The sequence below is a fragment of the Berghia stephanieae genome, chromosome 8 (genome assembly GCF_034508935.2).
Source record: "Berghia stephanieae isolate SIO BIC M18660-M18661 chromosome 8, UCSD_Bste_1.3, whole genome shotgun sequence".
Lineage (NCBI taxonomy): Eukaryota > Metazoa > Mollusca > Gastropoda > Nudibranchia > Aeolidiidae > Berghia > Berghia stephanieae.
In genome coordinates, this window is record NC_088367.1 from 6,596,075 (window position 1) to 6,604,928 (window position 8,854).

An 8,854-nucleotide genomic window follows, 5' to 3' on the forward strand; every position below is an offset into this window, starting at 1 on the left:
GATGGCAAAATACAATAACAAAGACCTATGTGACGTCAACTTCGTTCTATCTATAGAGGCCATGGGAAAGTTGTCATGTTTTATTGAGTAGAACGGGTGACATTTCTCAAAGTTACAAAAATATGAGATTCACATTTCAGGACATTTCAAGTTTTAATCACTTTTTGGGGCATCTTGTCCAACCCAATTTAACACTGTTTGAGATTATATATCACATATTCTATTTGAGACATACCGAAAATGTTCCAAGTCGACGTATATACATATGCAGGTCTGACATCCGAACGCAATTATGGGCCTAGTTTAACATTGTTTTAATGGACAATATTTTTTCATCATTTTATTTCTCTCCACTACAACAATGATTCAGCCCGTAATGAAGTGGGTTATGAGACCTGCGAATAAGTGCACGTCGTTCCAAGTCAATGATGAGTGTGAGAAACAGTTTTAGAATTACGTGTTCTTACAAAGCTGATTCATAATAAAAATGACAATGAATCACAATAAATTCCTGAACCGTAACAATTATCAAATTATTAAATCTACATATCAATAGATTTTAAAAATAGCTGGACTTAGAATTCATGAAGTGAAAGCATTGCTGACTTCAACATCAAAAAAAAATTAATTTTAAATAGAAATAATTTTTTAAAAATCCTTCATTCATCCCATAGGGGAAATTTGTCTCTATAGTCTATTCTAAGGAAAGACTCGAATAACCCATGCGTGCAGCGCCGCAAGTTGAGCTAGGGCGAGGTGGCTTGCTCACGGCCACACAGCACAGCGGCGGGTGATCGAACTCGGTACCTTTCGGGTACGAACCAAATACCGTACCACTGAGTCACGCTGCCTCTAACACCTCAAAATCAAAGTTTCCACTGGGTGGGGTTCCTGACTTCCCATAGTGGCCAGCGAGGTACATACTGTGTCTTCTCTCCTCCAATATCTGTTTTCCAACATGCTTTCTGTCTTTGTCTTGGAATGGGATTACTCGGTTTTGTCCTGGCCCTGACCGGATACCCTGGCTGAGAGGGAAAAAGTCAATTGTGTAGTTAGTTTTGGGAGATGATATTTTTTTCCTTGTAAATCATCTCTCTGTTATGTACTGTATTATTTTTCCTTTTACATATGTATGATTGTAAACAACTGAGTGTGTTCCTCTTGGCGGGGACCTGTGCTTATGTCTGGATGAGACTTTTAGTGATCTCAAACTAAGTACACTGATGGTGTGCTCTTGGAATCTACACCTGTTCCCTATTTGAACCAATTCCCCTTTGTCTGCCTTATTCTTGGATGCTTTAATTGTAATTCTAGAACTTTTTACTATCCCATTTTCTTCCTTTTTACTGGCGCTGATATGACCTTAATGTGTTGCAACCCTTAAATACAAAAAAAATAAAATCAAAAAGTTTCCTAAAATATATTATAGATAGAACGAAATTGACGTAATTCACCTCTTTGTTATTGTATTCAGCCAGCCAATTTTATGAGTAGTTCTCACTAAATTGTATCAATCAGATTATAGATAGTATGCGCTTGGCTAAGAAGTTCACAACATTGCCACCCGGAAGTATAACGGACCAACACACAAAACTATATGTAACAATGAACTTGTATAGTCCGGTTCATACAGTTTAGTGAGAACTACTCATAAACGTGGATGGCAAAAAACAATAACAAAGACATGCGTGACGTCATCTTCGTTCTATCTATAAACGTTTAAGGTTACACATAGTTTTGTGTGTTGGTACGTTATATATCCGGCTGGTGGATCTTGTGAGTTTTTTAACAAAACGCAGAGCATCACTATGACCTCTTGTGTAAAAACAGTAGCACGTGGAGCGACGTGCATATATTTTCAGGTCTGATAGCCGAACACAATCACGGCCTGTTTTAACATTGTTAACAATATTTTTTCGTCATTTTTTTCTCCATTACAACAATGATTCAGCCCGTAATGAATTGGGTTATGAGACCTGCGAATACGTGCACGTCGTTCCAAGTCAATGATGAATGTAAGAAACAGTTTTAGAATTACGTTTTCTTACAGGGCTGATTCATAATAAAAATGACAATGAATCACAATAAATTCCTGAACCGTAACAATTATCAAATTACTAAATCTACAGATCAATGGATTTTTAAAATAGCTGGACTAGAATTCATGAAGTGAAATCATTGCTGACTTCAACATCAACAAAATTAATTTTAAAAAAGAAATAATTTTAAAAATTCCTTCATTCATCCCATAGGGGAAATTTGTCTCTGTGGTCTATTCCTAATGAAAGACTCAAATAACCCAGGCCTCAGCCGGAGTGCAGCGCCGCAAGTTGAGCAAGGGCGAGGTGGCTTGTTCACGGCCACACAGCACAGCGGCGGGTGATCGAACTCGGTACCTTTCGGGTACGAACCAAATACCGTACCGCTGAGTCACACAGCCTCTAACACCTCAAAATCAAAAAGTTTCCACTGGGTGGGGGTTCCTGACTTCCCATAGTGGCCAGCGAGGTACATACTGTGTCTTCTCTCCTCCAATATCTGTTTTCCAACATGGTTTCTGTCTTTGTCTTGGAATGGGATTACTTGGTTTTGTTCTGGCCCTGGCCGGATACCCTGGCTGAGAGGGAAACAGTCAATTGTGTAGTTAGTTTTGGGAGATGATATTTTTTTTCCTTGTAAATCATCTCTCTGTTATGTACTGTATATTTTTTCCTTTTACATATGTATGATTTGTAAACAATTGAGTGTGTTCCTCTTGGCGGGGACCTGTGCTGTGTCTGGATGAGACATTTAGTGATCTCAAACTTAGTACACTGATGGTGTGCTCTTGGAATCTACATCTGATCCCTATTAGAACTTATTCCCCTTTGTCTGCCTTATTCTTGGATGCTTTAATTGTAATTCTAGAACTTTTTACTATCCCATTTTCTTCCTTTTTACTGGCGCAGACCTTAATGTGTTGCAACCCTTAAAAACAAACAAAATATAAAATCAAAAAGTTTCCTAAAATATATTATATATAAAACGAAATTGACGTCATTCAACTCTTTGTTATTGTATTCAGCCAGCCAATTTTATGAGTAGTTCTCACTAAATTGTATTAACCAGACTATAGATAGTATGCGCTTGGCTAAGAAGTTCACAACATTGCCATCCGGAAGTATAACGGACCAACACACAAAACTATGTGTAACCATGAACTTGTATAGTCCGGTTAATACAGTTTAGTGAGAACTACTCATAAACGCAGATGGCAAAAAACAATAACAAAGACCTGAGTGACGTCATCTTCGTTCTGTCTATAAACGTTTCAGGTTACACATAGTTTTGTGTGTTGGTCCGTTATATATCCGGCTGGTGGATCTTATGAGTTTTTTAACGAAACGCTGAGCATCACTATGACCTCTTGAGTAAAAACAGTAGCATATGGAGCGACGTGCATATATTTGCAGGTCTGATAGTCAAACACAATCACGGGCCTGTTTTAACATTGTTGTAATGGACAATATTTTGCTTTGGTTTGATTAATATTCCAAGTACAACATTGGATGGGCCCAGAATGATTTGGGTTAACAGACCTGTAAATAAATGCACGTCGATATGAAGTAAACCAGGTGGCAACACGTGATATTTAAAGGTTGATTAATCAAATACATTGGCGCATAGTCGAGTCCTTGGAAAAGGCTCTTTACTCACATTCTATCACCGTACTCAGGTGCAAAATGAGTACCTGGCCGTTAACAGCTTTGTCTTAGTCCGAAAAAATGGTAATATCGCCTAACAGGCGTCATGTCCCGTCCTACATGTTAAATTTTGCTGTTGACCAGGGACCCCTTGTAAAGCGCTTTGAGCACATTTAGTGGATATTGCGCTATATAAGCTCAATTTGTGACCAGTCGTCTAGAAACGGTATAATGTTGGGTGTCGCCCCCTCATGCCATAAGGCCACAAAGTCACAGCTGAAAGACACCAGCAAGCGCAGTATATTATATATTTGTAACTTGAGCTTTTATATAGCGCAATGATAACCACTAAACATGTTCAACGCGCTTTACAAGAGGTCCCAAGCCAATAGCAACATTTACATAAACATGTAGGACGAGACATGACTGACGCCTGTTAGGCGAAATTACAAAAACATTTTCGGACAGAGACCACCCTGTTAACGGCCAGGTACTCATTTTACACCTGAGTACGATGAGAGAACGTGAGTAAAGTGCCTTTTCCAAGGACTCAACTATGCGCCGCTCGAGACTCGAACCAAGGACCGTCCGATCCTATGGCGACTGTCATACCACTAGACCACCTCGCCGTACAGTAATTATAAAAATAAGTTATTAGGGGATTCCCCTGTCATGGTTCAATGAACATTCTTAAACACTCCGATTGACGAATGGAGTGTTTTATAAATGTTAATGTAAATGGGCGGGTATGTGGTCTAGTGGTATGACACTCGCTTTGGGATCGGAAGGTCCTGGGTTCGAGCCTCGAGCTCGGCGCATAGTTGAGTCCTTGGAAAAGGCTCTGTACTCAAATTCTCTCACAATACTCAGGTGTAAAATGAGAACCTGGCCGTTAACAGCGTTGTCTCTGTCCGAAAAATTGTAATATCGCCTAAAAGGCGTCATGTCCCATCCTACATGTTAAATGTTGCTGTTGACCAGGGACCCCTTGCAAAGCGCTTTGAGCACATTTAGTGGATATTGCTCTATATAAAAGCTCAAATTTTTAATTTTTTTAAAAAATGTTGCTGCTCGAAGCTCGAAGAAATAAATAACAACGTGAAATTGAATGTAAGCTTCAATTTAATTACGAAAACAGATAGAATGGACGTTTCCAATTTTCCCTTTATCAACAAACAGGATGAATGAAACACTACAGATGAATGAGATGATGTGGTTGTTAAGATGAATTTTAAAAAACATTGGTTGGCAGGTAGTATGCTACTTTGTAAGGGAGCACGAATTAAAATAGAGTGAAAAGAGGGGAGGCGGGGAGGAACTGTGTAATGTAGTATAGAAAGTGAAATATAAAAAGGTGTAGAATATTGTTGGAAAATAGATACAAAGCCACAGTTGAAAAACACAAACAAGAGCAGTATATCATACTTTTAAAAGACTCGAGCTTTTGTATATCGCAATTTCCACTAAATATGCTCAAAGCCAGCAGCAACACTTACATAGACATGTAGGTCGTGACATGACGCCTGTTAGGCGATATTACAAACTTTCTTTTCGGACAGAGACCCACCCTGTTGAAGGCCACTGTACTCAGCGTTGTATCTGTCCGAAAAAAAAATGTTATTTCGCGTGACAGGCCTCATGTCTCGTCCTATATCTTAAATGTTGCTGTTGGCCAGGGATCCCTTGTAAAGCGCTTTGAGCACATTTAGTGGATATTGCACTATATAAAGCTCAATTTTTTTTTAAAGCATGTTTACTGGATATTGCGTTATACTAAAGCTCAACTTTGTTAGAGACATTGAAAGTCCCCAACCCACTCCCCCCCCCCCCCCACACCCCACCCTTGACTTCCTAGTATTTAAAGTCCCAGGTATCCCCCTGCCGTTCTATCGCTGAAAAAAAACTCTCGATCTGAGTTGCTGTCATATTACCTAATATTTCATGTGGGGATTTTTTTTTTAATTGGAAATTCCTTATCTTGGTGAAAATAAATATATGCTAAATCCTTCCATTGACATATTATAGTCTGCAGGGGTATGACAATATCATATCATTCCACCCCTCTCCCTAAATTCTTATTTTAATTGAGCTTTTATATAGCGCAAGATCCACTAAAAGTGCTCAAAGCGCTTTACAACGGGTCCCTGGTCAACAGCAACATTTAACATGTAGGACTGGACATGCCGCCTGTTAGGCGATATTACAATTTTTCGGACAAAGACAACGCTGTTAACGGCCAGGTACTCATTTTACACCTGAGTACGGTGAGAGAATGTGAGTAAAGAGCCTTTTCCAAGGACTCAACTATGCGCCGAGCGCTAGGCTCGAACCCAGGACCTTCCGATCCGAAAGCGAGTGTCATACTGCTAGACCACATAGCACACTTCTTCTTCAAGTACCAAGTCTGTGCCAGACATCGGTGATCATGGTACGCCATTCATCTCTCTGATCAGATAACCTCAGAAAACTAATAATACTCTTCTCTTTCTTTGTCACCCAGCTGTTCAAACTATTCAAATATGTTTTTCTTGGTCTACCTTTACTCTTTGTACCTTCTATCTTTCCTGTGAGAGCAAGATGTTCAATACATTTAAGTCGATTCAGGTGCCCTAAAAATAGCATTTGTCTTTTTCTTATTGTACGAATTAATAACCTTATAGTTTCAGCTTGCTCTAATACTTCTTCATTAGTTTTCTTCTCTGTCCATGAGATTTTTAACATCCTTCTAAGAAACCACATTAACCCTCTCCTCACCACCCATAGGAAAATCGTCACATTCGTTACGATGCAGCCAACACTTTTGTTATTCTGTTTTCATTTTGTTATAGTTATAGCCATTAAAAAAAACTCGACACTGTGTTGCAGAGCTCAGTTTTATGAACAAAATATGGAATATACTCGTTGCTAATCTGTTTGGAAAATCTATTTTCGTGTTGGGCGAGTATGAAGTTTTTGGTATTTTCTGGAAATAGCTGGTAAGGAGAAAGTTAATAGGTGTAGTAAACCACTAAATAGTAACGCGTAATGATATCAAGATTACAATAATAATTTATGACGTCAGATTATCAAGCGTAAATTTCACTAAAAATCTGATTCTTTAAAAAGAAGTATTATTTAAATATGTCTTTTATTCAAAGATGACGAAATAGAAATCGATTAAGGGGTAGAACAAATGCTTTCTTACATTCTTGTGTTTTGGAATTCGAACTTTTTCCCAACACGGTGGAGAACACATCCGGGATTCAAAAAAGCAAGAATGAAAGAATCGTATAATATTTCATCACCTGTGGATGTCTAAATTTAGCACTGATTGTCATGCAAACACAGAGTGATACCGGTTTGTTTTTGATGCATCACATATTATCTGAAGGTAGAGTAGAGACAAGGCTTCAAAGATTGACAGCTCGTCATGTCAACATGAAAACACTGGAGAGTAGACGGAGAGAAAAACGCCGCCAACTTCTCCACAGAACAGTACATTCCAACAAAACAGCAGTAACTCTACCACAGTATTTGTTTGTTTTTTTGTTGTTTTTTTTAAAGGGTTTTACGGCCATTGCAACACATTTAGGTCATATCAGCGCCAGTAAAGGAAGAAAATGGGATAGTCAAAAGTTTCAGAATTATAATTAAAGCACCTAAGAAAATGTGAAACAAGGGGGAATTGGTTCAAATAAGAAACACGTGTAGATTCCAAGAGCACACTATCAAAGTACTTAGTTTGAGATAACCTAAAAGTATCATCCACACACAAGCACAGGTCCCCGTCAAGAGGAACACACTCAACTGTTTACAACTCATACATATGTAAAAGGATAAATAATACAATAAATAACAGAGAGATGATTTACAAGGGAGAAACTATCATCTCCCAAAACTAACTACACATTTGACTGTTTCCCTCTCAGCCAGAGTATCCGGCCAGGACCAGGCCAAGTAATCTCATTCCAAGACAAAGACAGAAAGCATGTTGGAAAAAAGATATTGGAGTACAGAAGACCCAGTATGTACCTCCCTGCCCTCTATGTACATTCACAAGAAATTGTTATAGTAGTAAGTTCACAATTCCAACACACAGAGACAACACATATAAAAACAGTGTCTTCCCTAGAACCATCAAGGAATGGAGCACTCTCCCACCAGAAATCCTAGATGTTACCAACAACAACAAATTTGGTCAATTATTAAACATTTATCTTTCAACTCAATAACACAATAATGGAGAAAGTCGCCACATAATTGTATAGAATCTGAAGTGATAGGCAATTCGTCTTTTTCAGATAAAGACGTTGAACTTGGACTTGAACCATCAAAAAACGGAAGCTTTCATAGTTTGATCACATCAAAGACAAGCCTAAATAGAAATCCTTTGCATGGAGTGTGTCTTCGAGGGAACGCTGAGCAGAGCGAGGCCAAGGAGAGAGTGGTCTCAAGACATAGCGGACTGGATGGGGATCGCAACCACAGAGGCAGATGCAAAGTACGATTGGGAACCAGAAGGGAGTTCTGTCGGGCTGTTTTGAAAGGCTGCGTCAAACAAAGACCTGTCATAAAGAAGAGAAAGAAGAAGAAGAAGATGATGATGAAGAGGACGAAGAAGGAGAAGAAGAAGAAGAAGAAGAAGAAGAAGAAGAAGAAGAAGAAGAAGAAGAAGAAGAAGAAGAAGAAGAAGAAGAAGAAGAAGAAGAAGAGGAAGAAGAAGAAGAAGAAGAAGAAGAAGAAGAAGAAAGAAGAAGAAGAAGAAGAAGAAGAAGAAGAAGAAGAAGAAGAAGAAGAAGAAGAAGAAGAGAAAGAAGAAGAAGGAAGAAGAAGGAGAGAGAAGAGGAAGAAGAGAGAAGAAGAAGGAGAGAGAGAGAGAGAGGAGTGGAGGAGGGAGGAGAGGGGAGGAGGAGGAAGAGGAGAAGGAGGAGGTTTTGTTGCAGTGCGTCTTGCGGTGTCATTTATTGTGATATTGAACATTTATTGAATGATAAATCTTTTTCAAAATAAAGGTTCAATATTGTAGTACCTAAATCTAGATTGATACAAAATAATGTGTCATCTATCGTGATCGGTTTTCGTGTAAACAAACACACGGGGAGACTGTGCTATTTTTAGAATGCCATTATACCGTTTGATTGATTGGTTTGACCCATTTTAAAAACTTGTGAACTGTTGTCGTCCAATCAGAA